General features: G+C 40.6%; 1 pseudogene; it reads right to left on the reverse strand.

Moving 5' to 3' along the window:
- Positions 1–6,881: 6,881 nt before the first annotated feature.
- On the reverse strand, positions 6,882–7,610 carry LOC110288361 (aly/REF export factor 2-like; annotated as a pseudogene).
- Positions 7,611–14,677: the final 7,067 nt, after the last annotated feature.

Below are 14,677 nucleotides of genomic sequence, written 5' to 3' on the forward strand. Positions count from 1 at the left end.
TCTTATCTCCCTGTACTAAGGTCAAATCTAAGTGGATCAAAGAACTCCACATAAAACCAGAGACACTGAAATTTATAGAGGAGAAAGTGGGGAAAAGCCTCGAAGATATGGGCACTGGGCAAAAATTCCTAAACAGAACAGCAATGGCTTGTGCTGTAAGATAAAGAATTGACAAATGGGACCTCATGAAATTGCAAAGCTTCTGTAAGGCAAAAGACACTGTCAATAAGACAAAAAGGCCACTAACAGATTGGGAAAGAATTTTTACCAATCCTAAATCTGATAGGGGACTAATATCCAATATATTCAAAGAGCTCAAGAAGCTGGACTCCAGAAATTCCAATAACCGCATTAAAAAATGTGGTACAGAGCTAAACAAAGAATTCTCACCTGAGGAGTACTGAATGTCTGAGAATCACCTGAAAAAATGTTCAACATCCTTAATCATCAGGGAAATGCAAATCAAAACAACCTTGAGATTCTACCTCACTCCAGTCAGAATGGCTAAGATCAGAAATTCAGGTGACAGCAGATGTTGGCGAAGATGTGGAGAAAGAGTAACACTCCATTGCTGGTGGGATTGTAAGCTGGTACAACCACTCTGGAAATCAGTCTGGCGGTTCTTCTGAAAATTGTAAGTAGTACTACAGGAAGATCCAGTAATACCTCTCCTGGGCATATACCCAGAAAATGTTCCAACTGGTAATAAGGACACATGCTCCACTATGTTCATAGCAGCCTTATTTATAATAGCCAGAAGCTAGAAAGAACCCAGATGTTCCTCAACAGAGGAATGGATACAGAAACACACTATGGAGTACTACTCAGCTATTAAAAACAATGAATTTAAGAAAATTTTGGACAAATAGATGTATCTGGAGGATATCATCCTTAGTGTGGTAACACAATCACAAAAGAAGTCATTAGATATGCACTCACTGAAAAGTGGATATTATCCCAGAAACACAGAACAAGGAAGATATTTGATAAACACAAGAAAATCAAGAAGAGGGAAGACCAATGTGTGGATACTTCGTTCCTCCTTATAATAGGGAACAAAATACCCATGAAGGAGTTACAGAGACAAAGTTTGGAGCTAAGACCAAAGGATGGACTATCCATAGACTACCCCACCTGGGGATCCATCCCATAATGGTAGCCTCCCACATGCCTGAAGCAGGCTGATCCAGACCTTGACTTTGCTTACCACTAAGGAGATCACCTAGGGTGGAGCCTGCCTCCCTGGATCACTCTATTGTTCTTCCACTGCTGCTGCTGCTACCTGCTGGGAGTAGGCCTAGCTATTCTGCAGTCTATGTCTGATCCTACACATGGTCACCTACAGCTGGGCTCCAAGGATGGTTTGGCGGGAATGGGCTTTCCCCTCTCCTTTGTAAAACGTGTCCTCCATTAAAAATTTGAACCTTGAGCAGACTAGCTTGTCTTGATTCCATTATTTCTCTACCCGCCTAGATTTCCTCTTCTCTTCCAGTTCCAAGATGCCTTCCAGGCTTGAACCCGGACATGAGAGCTGCAGGCAGGCCCCAACAATAATCAGCCACCAAACCCAGACACTATTGCATATTCCAGCAAGATTTAGCTGAAAGAACCCTGATATAGCTGTCTCCTATGAGGCTATGCCTGTGCCTGGCAAATACAGAAGTGGATGCTCACAGTCATATGTAAGATGGAACACAGGGGCCCCAAGGGAGGAGCTAGAGAAAATACTCAAGGAACTGAAGGGGACTGTAACCTTATAGGTGGAAAAACAATAAGAACTAACAAGTACCCCCAGAGCTCGTGTCTCTAGCTGCATATGTAGCAGAAGTCACCCTATCATTGGGAAGAGAAGTCCAAATACAGAAGTGGATGCTCACAGTCATCTATAGGAGGGAACACAGGGCCCCCAGTGGAGGAGCTAGAGAAAGTACACAAGGAGCTGAAGGGGTCTGCAACCCTATAGGTGGAACAACAATATGAAGTAACTAGTACCCCCCAGAGCTCCTGTCTCTACTGCATATATAGCAGAAGTCGGCCATCAGTGGGAAGTGCCCCTTGGTCACGCAAACTTTATATGCTCCAGGACAGGGGAATGCCAGGGCCAAGAAGTGGGAGTGAGTGGGTAGAGGAGCTGTGCTGGAGAGGGTATGGGTGACTTTCGGGGAAAGCATTTGAAATGTCAATGAAGAAAATATCGAATTAAAAAAAAATGGAAATTGGTCTCAAGTACTCCTTCTTTGTTAGGTCTATTTGCTTTCGGTATCAGAGCAATTGCAGCTTCATTGAATGAATTAGGTAGGGTTCCTTCTGTTTCTGTTTTGTGCAATAGTTTGAAGAGTGCTAGTATTAGGACCTTTTTGAAGGTCTGATAGAATTCTGCACTAAATCCATCTGGTCCTGATCTTTTTGTGGTTGGGAGCCATTTAGTGACTGCTTCTGTTTCTTTATGACTTTTTTTTTTCCTTGTGGCATAACTTACTATATTTTTAATATTTTTTATTAAGTATTTTCCTCATTTACATTTCTAATGCTATCCCAAAAGTCCCCCATACCCTCCCCCCCACTCCCCTACCCACCCACTCCCACTTTTTGGCCCTGGCGTTCCCCTGTACTGGGGCATATAAAGTTTGCAAGTCCAATGGGCCTCTCTTTCCAGTGATGGCCAACTAGGCCATCTTTTCATACATATGCAGCTAGAGTCAAGAGCTCCAGGATACTGGTTAGTTTATAATGTTGTTCCACCTATAGGGTTGCAGACACCTTTAGCTCCTTGGGTACTTTCTCTAGCTCCTCCACTGGGGGCCCTGTGATCCATCCAATAGCTGACTGCAAGCATCCACTTCTGTGTTTGCTAGGCCCTGGCATAGTCTCACAAGAGAGAGCTATATCTGGGTCCTTTCAGCAAAATCTTGCTAGTGTATGCAATGGTGTCAGCGTTTGGAAGCTGATTATGGGATGGATCCCTGGATACGGCAGTCTCTAGATGGTCCATCCTTTCATCACAGCTCCAAACCTTGTCTCTGTAACTCTTTCCATGGGTGTTTTGTTTCCAATTCTAAGAAGGGGCACAGTGTCCACACTTTGGTCTTCATTCTTCTTGAGTTTCATGCGTTTAGCAAATTGTATCTTATATCTTGGCTATCCTAAGTTTCTGGGCTAATATCCACTTATCAGTGAGTACATATTGTGTGAGTTCCTTTGTGATTGTGTTACCTCACTCAGGATGATGCCCTCCAGGTTCATATATTTGCCTAGGAATTTTATAAATTCATTCTTTTTAATAGCTGAGTAGTACTCCATTGTGTAAATGTACCACATTTTCTGTATCCATTCCTCTGTTGAGGGGCATCTGGGCTCTTTCAGCTTCTGGCTATTATAAATAAGGCTGTTATGAACATAGTGGAGCATGTGTCCTTCTTACCAGTTGGGACATCTTCTGGATATATGCCCAGGAGAAGTATTGCGGGATCCTCTGGTAGTACTATGTCCAATTTTCTGAGGAACCGCCAGACTGATTTCCAGAGTGGTTGTACCAGCTTGCAATCCCACCAACAATGGAGGAGTGTTCCTCTTTCTTCAAATCCTCGCCAGCACCTGCTGTCACCTGAAAATTTGATCTTAGCCATTTTGACTGGTGTGAGATGGAATCTCAGGGTTGTTTTGATTTGCATTTCACTGATGATTAAGGATGTTGAACATTTTTTCAGATGCTTCTCTGCTATTTGGTATTCCTCAGGTGAGAATTCTTTGTTCAGTTCTGAGCCCCAATTTTAATGGGGTTATTTGATTTTCTGGAGTCCACCTTCTTGAGTTCTTTATATATAGTGGATATTAGTCCATTATCTGATTTAGGATAGGTAAAGATCCGTTCCCAATCTGGTGGTGGTCTTTTTGTCTAATTGACCGTGTCTTTTGCCTTGCAGAAGCTTTGCAACCTTATGAGGTCCCATTTATCGATTCGCGATCTTACCGTACAAGCCATTGCTGTTCTATTCAGGAATTTTTCCCCTGTACCCATATCTTTGAGGCTTTTCCCTACTTTCTCCTCTATAAGTTTCAGTGTCTCTGGTTTTATGTGGAGTTCCTTAGTCCACTTATTTGACCTTAGTACAAGGAGATAGGAATGGATCAATGTGCATTCTTCTACATGATGACCGCCAGTTGTGCCATCACCATTTGTTGATAATGCTCTCTTTTTCCCACTGGATGGATTTAGCTCCCTTGTCAAAGATCAAGTGACCATAGGTGTGTGGGTTCATCTCTGGGTCTTCATTTCTGTTCCATTGGTCTACTTGTCTGTCGCCATACCAGTACCATGCAGTTTTGATCACAATTGCTCTATAGTACAGCTTTAGGTCAGGCATAGTGATTCCACCAGAGGTTCTTTTATCCTTGAGAAGAGTTTTTGCTATCCTAGTTTTTTTGTTATTCCAGATGAATTTGCAGATTGCTCTTTCTAATTCGTTGAAGAATTGAGTTGGAATTTTGATGGGGATTGCTTTGAATCTGTAGATTGCTTTTGGCATGATAGCCATTTTTACTACATTTATCCTGCCAATCCATGAGCATGGGAGATTCTTTTTGACTTTTGTGATTGTTTAGTTGGTTTATCTGACCCTGCTTTAGCTTTGGTATTTGGTATCTGTCTGGAAAATTATCCATTTTATTCAGATTTTCCAGTTGTGTTGAGTAGAGGGTTTTGTAGTAGGATCTGATGATTTTTTGAGTTGCCTCAGTTTCCCTTGTTATATCTCCCTTTTCATTTCTGATTTTGTTAATTTGGATCCTGTCTCTGTGTGCTCTGCTTAGTCTGGCTAATACTTCAGATATCTTGTTGATTTTCTCAAAGAAAGAACCAGCTCCTAGTTTTGTAGATTTTTTGTATAGTTCTTCATATTCTGACTTATTGCTTTCAGCCCTGAGTTTGATTACTTCCTGCCTCGTCTTCCTCTTGGGTGTATTTGGTTCTTTTTGTTCTAGAGCTTTCAGGTGTGCTGCTAAGCTGCTAGTGTATATGCTCTCTTCAATTACTTTTTGGAGACACTCAGAGCTAGAGCTATGAGTTTTCCTCTTAGCACTGCTTTCATTATGTCCCATAAGTTTGGGTATGTTGTCCCTTCATTCCCATTACATCCTTAAAAGTCTTTTATTTCTTCTTTGACCAAGTTATCATTGAGTTATCATACAGCATTGTTCAACTTCCCTGTATATGTTTGCTTACTGTTGTTTTTGTTGCTATTGAAGATGAACCTTTTAATTAGTGGTCTGATAGAAGCATGAGATTATTTCAATCTTCTTTCTTTTGAGTTCTGTGTTGTGGCCACTTAGTTCTGGATATGAGACCATGAGTTGCCAGCAATAAGGTATAGTCTTTTAATTTAGGATGAAATGTTCTATAGATGTCTGTTAAATTCATTTGTCCATAAATTCTCTTAGTTTCACTGTGTCTTTGTTCAGTTTGTGTTTCCCTGATCTGTCTGGTGATGAAAATTGGGTGTTGAAGTCCCCCACAACTATTGTTTGAGGTGCAATGTGTGCTTTTAGCTTCAGTAAAGTTTCCTGTATGAATGTGGGTGCCCTTGCATTTGGAGAATTGATTTTCAATATTGAGAGTCCTTCTTGGTAAATTTTTCCTGTGATGTGTATGAATTGTCTTTCCTGATATTTTTGATGACTTATGACTAAAGGTAGATCTTATGAGATATTAGAATGGCTACTTCAGCGTGGTTCTTGGGATCATTTGCTTGGAAAAAAATGCTTTCCAGCCCTTTACTCTGAGGTAGTGTCTGTCTTTGACATGGACATTTGTTTCCTATATGCAGTAAAACGCTGGGACTTGTAGGTATCTAGTCTGTTAGTCTATGTCTCTGTATTGTGGAATTGAGTACATTGATGTTAAGAGATTTTAAGGAACAGTGATTTTTGCCTCCTGTTATTGTTGATGTTATTTATATGTTTGTGTGGTTATCTTCCTATGTGTTTGTTGAAAGAAGATTCCTTTCTTGCTTTTTCTAGGGTGTTCAAGGGTGTAGTTTCCCTCGTTGTGTTGGCATTTTTCAGGTATTAACCTTTGCAGAACTGGATTTGTGGAAAGATACCATGTAAATTTCATTTTGTCATGGAATATCTTGGTTTCTTCATCTATGTTAACTGAGAGTTTTTCTGTGTATAGTAACTTGGGCTGGCATTTATGTTCTCTTAGGGACTGTATGAGATCTGCCCAGGACCTTCTAGCTTTCATAGTCTCTGGTGAGAAGTCTGGTGTAATTCTGATAGGTCTGCCTTCTTATGTTACTTGACCTCTTTCCCTGACTGTTTATTTTTTGTTTTGTTTTGTACATTTAGTGTTTTGATTATTATGTGAGAGGAGGAATTTCTTTTCTGGTCCAAACTATTTGGAGTTCTGTAGGCTTCTTGTTTGTTCATGGCAGATCTCTTTTATTAGGTTAGGGAAATTTTCTTCTATAGACCCAAAGAGACCCAGAGAGACCCAAACTGTGTGAGAGTTACTCATTCACCAGAAAAATCAGTCATCAATGACGTTATTACTTCATGACATAATAATACTTGTTCATTTCTACATATATTTTATTATGGCAAAGGTGAAAATACCACCTTCACAAAAGCAACCACTACAATTTATCCACAAAATAACTCAGTACAAAACCAGTGTATTTCAGAATTAAAAAAAAAAAGATAGAAAGAAAGAGGGAGAGAGAGAAAGAAAGAGCTTTACATGGGCTTAAAACAGGAGAAAAGAAAAAGCATAAGAAGCAAAGGCAGAATCCACCATTGTCTGCAAGGTCCAGTAGCCAAGCCTTGGTCTAGGTGTCACAGACCAGGCCTCTGGGTCCCATTCTTGTGCAGATTTGCTCAGGTGTTTAGCTGATGTCCATCCTTTCCCAATAAGCATCCAGCTGGGTGTCCAACTCCTCTGCAGATAGCTGCTGTTGCTGCTTCTATTGCTGCTGCTGCTGCTTTGAGTTCCTGCTGGTGCCTCTCCCTTTTTCCTGGCTGCCTCCAAGTGTCCCTCTTCTGGTGCCTCCACCACCAAACCCTCCAGAGCCAGGGTTTCTTGTCATGTTGCCCCTGTTTCTTCTTTGTGCAGGTCTTCGATGTGTATCAATCTGTGAGGTGACAAGCTGGATGTTCATAGGGTGGCCATCCAAAGGGATGCCATTGTACTCTCTCATAGCCTTCAGGGCATCTGCTTTCCTTTCAAAGTGCACATGTGCTGTCCCTAAACTTTGTCCGGAGCAATCATAGTGCACAGCAGATTTTTTCAACGTTCCAAATTCAGCAAAGAGTTGTTGAATATCAGCATCTGACACTCCGAAGTGCAGGTTTGACAGGAGCAGCTTCCCACCAGTATCCATGTGGTTTCCAGCCTTGAAGCTACCAAGGAATCGGTCATGCTGCCACTTGTCTGGAAGTTGTTTTGGTCTGCGGTATGGTGCCAGCCTGTTCCTGGCACTATGGGTGATGGTGGGCTTGTACCTCTTAGGCCCAATGCCTCGATTCACTCGGGAATCTGGCCTGTTGTGACGTCCTTGTTGGATCTTGTTCAGCTTAATGATGTCTTCCAAAGACATGCTCATTTTGTCAGCCATGCGGGCATGGATTTGGGTCCTGGATCCAGCTTACCTGATTTGAAAACAAAATTTTAAATTTTGTTGAAAGTGCATCTGTGGTTTCAGCATATTGCATCATTAGACAAGAGGGAAGAGTTCCTGAGAACTTGATTAGGAAAACCAAGAAGTTTGAACTTAATCAGTATATACCCACAAAGGTTTGAATTTAACTGGTATATGTAGGTGTAACTTCTATCCATTTTGCAAATGATCAAACTAGTTAAATACCATTCTGACCTACTAGAGTATGATTCCTACCCTAACACAGTTCCTTAAAACCACAGTTTAAAAAAAATATTGTAAATATTGGAAGAAGCAAACCAGTGAGCTGAGCCCAATGTCTGGGAGCCAGAGTCAGAGGGAGAATAATTCTCCCATGCAAGTCATTTGACATCTGCCTGCCTGCCGTAGAAACACAATACCAAATACACCAGAAAGAATTTGAATAGAAAATAAAATAAAACCAGTTTGTTCATGTGTACAGAGGGAGATACTGTCACAAACAAAATACAGTAAAATAAAAAGAAATGCTTTTAATTCCAGTCCTCAAGAAACAGAGGCAGGAGGATCTTTCCAACTTCCATGATAGCCTGGTACACAAAGCCAGCTCTAGACACTCCAGGGTTTGCCTTGTAAGTCCTGAACTTCAGAAATAAATGACACTATCTGTATATTTTACCAGAAGAAGAGAAAACATGTTAACAAACATAATTAGAATGAAAACCACCACCCAATTTTAAAAATTGAAGTATTTAAAATCAAATGTATTTAGAGTTGAGTGTTATGTTTAAGTCTTAGGAAAGAACTATTTCATAGTTCTGCAGACCTGGAACTCTCCGAGGAGGCATTTGGTTCCTTGAGACTCGTTGGTGTGGTTCACTCACCTCTTTTGTCTCAGTGCAGACTGCAGAGGAGAACCCTTTGCTCTCTTTGTAGCTTGCCTCAGCTCTCTCAAGTGTGCTGTCCAAGCCTCTCCAAACTCCTTTTATACTCCCAAGGACATTCCCCTCCCTAGATAATCCTATCATCTCTGATAATTGAATCATTTTTAATCCCCGCAATTAATTACAATCTTTAAAGAGGCAGAATACTAAAGAAAGCAATGTTTACAACTCTAACAGATGCTAGAAGTGGCTAATTCAGTGCAATACCCAATAACAGACTAAAAGTTTTATTTTAAAATGTCTTCACTTTATCCCTCTTAACATGATTAAATCTGTTGGGTTTTTTTTTTTTTTTTTTTTTTTTGAGACATCTGTCCTTGAAAACTTTGTACAGCCGAGATGGCCTCCAATTGAGAGATCTGCCTGCCTCTGCCTCCCAAGTGCTTAGATGAAAGGTTTTGACACGTAATGACTCAGTAAACAATTTCTAAACTTCTTCCAGCCGATAATAAAATAAAAAATAAAGAAAACAGCAATCGAACAAAAATCAAAGCCAAAAAAATGGTCACAAATACAGGATTCTATGACTGCAACAGACAGGGTCACCAAGACTGTCCTTTAGAGGGGAGTCACACAGACAGACAGCTACTGTGTTTCTTGATGGGCATCTAACCCAGGGCTGCACAATTGCCAAGCTAGTATTCTGCCACTGAGATGCACTCGGAGTCCTCTGAGAAGTATGTTAAGAAGGAGAATAAAATGTATGGATATTATATTAAAAGCAGGAAGGCATTGAGGTACAGGGACTTAGTGTTTAAGACATTAGACTCAGCCATCAACTCCTTTAGAATGAATCTCACTGGGCTCCATTCTGATTCATCTCAACCTCTTTTATGGTGGAGATGACAGAGAACATTTTGATTTGTTTTGTTTCCCTTTAAGACCTTGTCACATTGTGAAGCCTAGTACACAGGCTGGCCTCCCTCAGAAACATAGATGTGCTTGCCTCCCTCTACTGAGTCCTCAGATAAACCCCATGGGCCACTCTGCCCAGCTCAGAGAGATATTTTTGAAAGAAGTATCTTTCTTCTAAATCTTCAAAATGAAACCCATCATCACTATATCAGCCAGGGATCTCTAGAGAAGCAGAACTTACAGAATGAATCTCTACATAGAGAAAGGGGATTTATTTGAATGACTTACAAGTTGTGGTCTGGCTATTCCAATGGTTTTCTATGGATGGAAAATTTGTGAATCCACAATTCACTCAGTCCACAAGGCTGGAGGTCTCAACTGGTCTTCAGCAGAGATGCTGGGAACCCAGGGAAGGGATAGATTTGCAAGCAAGGTGGGAGCAAGTAGACAATTAGTAAACAGTAGGTCTTCCTCTTGTATATCTTTATGTAGGCTTCCAGAAGAAGGTGTGGCCTACATTAGAGATTGGTTCTCTTTTGGCAAGATTCAGACTAAAGATGTGTGCCTGCCTGCCTCAGGATCTGTATTTGAGCTGGATCTCCCCATGTAACATTAAGCAAAAATCCCAAAGAGATGTGCCTTATCTATTTAGGTTTTCGTTAATTCCACATGTAATCACATTGACAACCAGGAATAGCCATTATGGTCACTTTTTCCCCATAGTCATCTTCTCATTTTCAGAGATGGGGTGACTGTTTTGTTCTGGACTCTAACTTCTGGACTAAGAGATTATTAGATTGTTTTAGCCCTCTAAATGTTGTTTGTTTGTTCTGGTTATGAGATGGTCTTCACTTTGACACCCAGCTGGCCTGGAACTCAGGGGTGGACCATGTTGTCCAGGATCTCTCAGAGGTCCTTATGCCTCTGAGAGAGTGGTATTAAATATCTGTGTCACCATGCCCAACCTGCAGCCTTCAGAGCAGCTGGAAATATGGGCACATAGCACTATATTTGTTGAAAAGATTTTTTTTTTTTCGAGACAGGGTTTCTCTGTATAGCCCTGGCTATTCTGGAACTCACTTTGTAGACCAGGCTGGCCTCGAACTCAGAAATCCGCCTGCCTCTGCCTCCCGAGTGCTGGGATTAAAGGCGTGTGCCACCACGCCCGGCGAAACAGATTTTTTAACCGTTTTAAAATTGTGTTACCCATGTATCACAGGGCTCCCAATGGAGAAGCTAGAGAAAGTACCCAAGGAGCTAAAGGGATCTGCAACCCTATAGTTGGAACAACATGATGAACTAACCAGTACCCCGGAGCTCTTGTCTCTAGCTGCATATGTATCGAAAGATGGCCTAGTCGGCCATCACTGGAAAGAGAGGCCCATTGGACTTGCAAACTTTATATGCCCCAATATAGGGGAATGCCAGGGCCAAAAGAATGGGAATGGGTGGGTAGGGAAGTGGGGGGTGGTATGGGGGACCTTTGGGATAGCATTGGAAATGTAAGTGAGGAAAATATGTAATAAAAAATAAAAAAAAAATTGTGTTACCTTGTAAGACCCTCATTTCTAAATAACAAAAACACACACACACACACACACATTCACATACATAAGATATAAGGATATACAAGCCTCAGAATGTTCCCAAATATGATGCTAATATACATAAGAAACATATTATCTATTGAGAAGGTATAATAATTAAATGTTGCCTTTGTGTGTCTTTGGAATCCTGCACATGAATGCTAATCTGTTTAGGAACTTGGAATGTTGTAAGAGAATAGAGGTCATGATAATAATTCAGGGAGAGTTCAGAGTCGAAAGACTATAAAACTTTCCCCTTTCTGAGACACCCCCAGTATTGTAATATTGTGAAAAGAATAAGATTCTTTACATGTGCGTTGACAATTTTTTATTAGATATTTTCTTTATTTACCTTTCAAATTTTATACCCTTTCCTGATTTCCTCTCTGAAACCCTCCTATTCCGTTACCCCTCCCCCTGCTCAGGAACCCACACACTCCTGCTTACCTGTTGTGCCATTCCCCTACACTTGGACATTCAACCTTCTCAGGGTCAAGGGCCTCTCCTCCCATTGATGAGTGACAAGGCCATCCACTGCTTCATATGCAGCTGGAGCCATGAGTCACTCCATGTGTGTTCTGTGGTTGGTAGTTTGGTTCCTCCAGCTGTGGGGTCACTGGTTGGTTCATATTGTTGTTCCTCCTATGAGGCTGTAAGCTCCTTCAGCTCCTTTGGTCCTTTGTCTTGGTTCTCCTTTGGGCACCATGTTCTCATTCCATTGCTTGGCTGGGAGCATCTACCTCTGTATTTGTCAGGCAGTGGCAGAGGCCCTAACACTTGTTGGCATTCACAATAGTGTTTGGGTTTGTTGAGTGTATATGGAATGGATCCCTAGGTGGGGCAGTCTCTGGATGGCCTTTCGTTCAGTCTCTGCTCAACACTATTTCTCTGGATCTCCTCCCATAACTATTTTGTTCCCCCTTATAAGAAGGACTGAAGTATCCAAACTTTGGTCTTTGTTCTTTTTCAGCTTCATGTGGTCTATGATTGTTTCTTGGGAATTCCAAACTTCTGGACTAATATCTATTTATCAGTAAGTACATACAATGTGTATACATTTATGAATGGGTGACCTCACTCAGGATGATATTGTATAGTTCCTCCCACTTGCCTTAGAATTTCATGAAATTATTTACTTTATTTTAAAAACATTTCTTTCCTTTTTTTATTACATATTTTTCTCAATTACATTTCCAATGCTATCTCAAAAGTCCCCCATAACCCCACCCCACTCCCCTACCCACCCATTCCCACTTTTTGGCCCTGGCGTTCCCCTGTACTGGGGCATATAAAGTTTGCAAGTCCAATGGGCCTCTCTTTCCAGTGATGGCCAACTAGGCCATCTTTTCATACATATGCAGCTAGAGTCAAGAGCTCCGGGGTACTGCCTAGTTCATAATGTTGCTGCACCTACAGGGTTGCAGATCTCTTTAGCTCCTTGGATACTTTTTCTAGATCCTCCACTGGGGGCCCTGTGATCTATCCAATAGCTGACTGTAAGCATCCACTTATGTATTTGCTAGGCCCCGTCCTAGTCTCACAAGAGACAGCTATATCAGGGTCCTTTCAGCAAAATCTTGCTAGAGTATGCAATGGAGTCATTGTTTGGTTGCTAATTATGGGATGGATCCCTAGTTATGGCACTCTCTAGATGGTCCATCCTTTGGTTTCAGCTCCAAACTTTGTCTCTGTAACTCCTTCCATGGGTAATTGTTTCCAATTCTAAGAAGGGGCAAAGTGTCCAAACTTTGGTCTTCCTTCTTCTTCAGTTTCATGTGTTTTGCAAATTGTATCTTATATCTCAGGTATACTAAGTTTCTGGGTAATAACCACTTATCAGTGAGTACATATCAATTGAGTTCTTTTGTGATTGTGTTATCTCAATCTCAAAACAGAGACCAAGAGAAGACTGAACTGCTATTTTCATGTTGATCCAGAATTATATTTTTCCATCAAAACACTACCTGGGAAATTGAGGAAACTCACAAGTGTGTATGAGTAGACAGAATTGTATTAACGCTTGATTCTAATATTTGTACTTCAGTTATACACCAGTGTTCTTTTTTCCTTTGAAGGTTATGGCCCTTTCAGGACACCAAATGGTTTGGAACACAGCTGTAACTTACTTGTAACCAGTTAAGTGAATATGATAATATATTATTCACAAATAGAGATGCCTAAAACATGTCACAGGAAGCTCCTATCTGGGGAATCCAGGTGAAAAGTCTATGGCAGTCCTTTGTAAGATTCCTTGCAACAGAAATCTAAAATATCCAACAAAAACAAGGGAAAGCACACATTCTCATGGAAGCTGACAATGCTCTACTCAATGATAACTTGGTCAAAGACAAAATAAAGAAAGAAATTAAAGGCCTTTTAGAATTTAATGAAAATGAAGACACTTCATACCAGAACTGATGGGATACAATGAAAGCAGTGGTAAGAGGAAAACTCATAGCTCTAAGTGCTTCCAAAAAGAAACTGAAGAGAGCCTACACTACCAGGTTGACAGCACACCTATAAGCTCCAAAAACCAAAAGAAGCAAATACGCCCATGAGGAGTAGATGGGAGGAAATAATCAATCTCAGGGCTAAAATCAACCATATAGAATCAAAAAGAGTTCAAGATAGATAAACCTTTAGCCAGACAAACCAGAGGGTACAGAGACAATACCTGAATTAATAAAATCAGAAATGGAAAGGGAGACATAACAATGAAATACATCTTAAAACCACTATTCTGTTTGTTGAATATTAACAGTTGAAAATATTGAAGTTATGTTCTATAAAAAATATTCTAAAATATCAGAAAAAATTTAAAAACTAATATTTAGCCTTACCACTAAGGTGGTTGAATGACTAACCCATTTGGAATAATCAATGGTCTATGACAAAAGAAAAACTACAGGCAGTAGAATAGCTAGTCCAGGAACAGCTGAAGGCTCAGCACATAGAGGAGTCCACCAGCCCTTGGAATTCTCCAGTATTTGTCATTTAAGAAAAAAAAAATCTGCCAAATGGAGAATGTTGACAGATCTCAGAGTGATTAATAAGATTTTAATCGGCCAATGGGTTCCTTGGAACCTGGGATTCCATTGCCTTCCTTGATGCCTAAAGAATGGCTCATCATAGTGATTGATCTGAAAGATCAATTTTTCACCATTCCTCTACATAAATGTGATAAGAAAATGTTTGCTTTTTCAGTACCTATCTTCAATAGAGGTTGCCCAATAAAAAGCTATCATTGTGCACTGGAGAGGTGGCTCACTGGTCAAGAGCACCAACTGCTCTTCTGAAGGTCATGAGTTAAAATACCAGCAACCACATAGTGGCTTACAACCATCTGTAACAAGGTCTGAAACCCACTTCTGGAGTGTCTGAAGATGGCTACAGTGTACTTACATATAATAAATAAATAAATCTTTCAAAAATCATTAGAATGTCCTGCCATAAGGAAATAAATGGCTGTACCTAGTGTCAATATTTTTACAACAGCCATTGGAGATAATTCACAAACAATTCCTCAATTCATTATTTTTCATTATATCGATGACATCTTTTGTTTGTTTGTTTGCTTGTTTTTTGTTTTTTGAGACAGGGTTTCTCTGTATAGCCCTGGCTGTCCTGGAACTCACTTTGTAGACCAGGCTGGTCTTGAACT

The sequence above is a fragment of the Mus caroli genome, unplaced genomic scaffold, assembly GCF_978045245.1.
Source record: "Mus caroli unplaced genomic scaffold, Mus_caroli_1 scaffold_1, whole genome shotgun sequence".
NCBI lineage: Eukaryota > Metazoa > Chordata > Mammalia > Rodentia > Muridae > Mus > Mus caroli.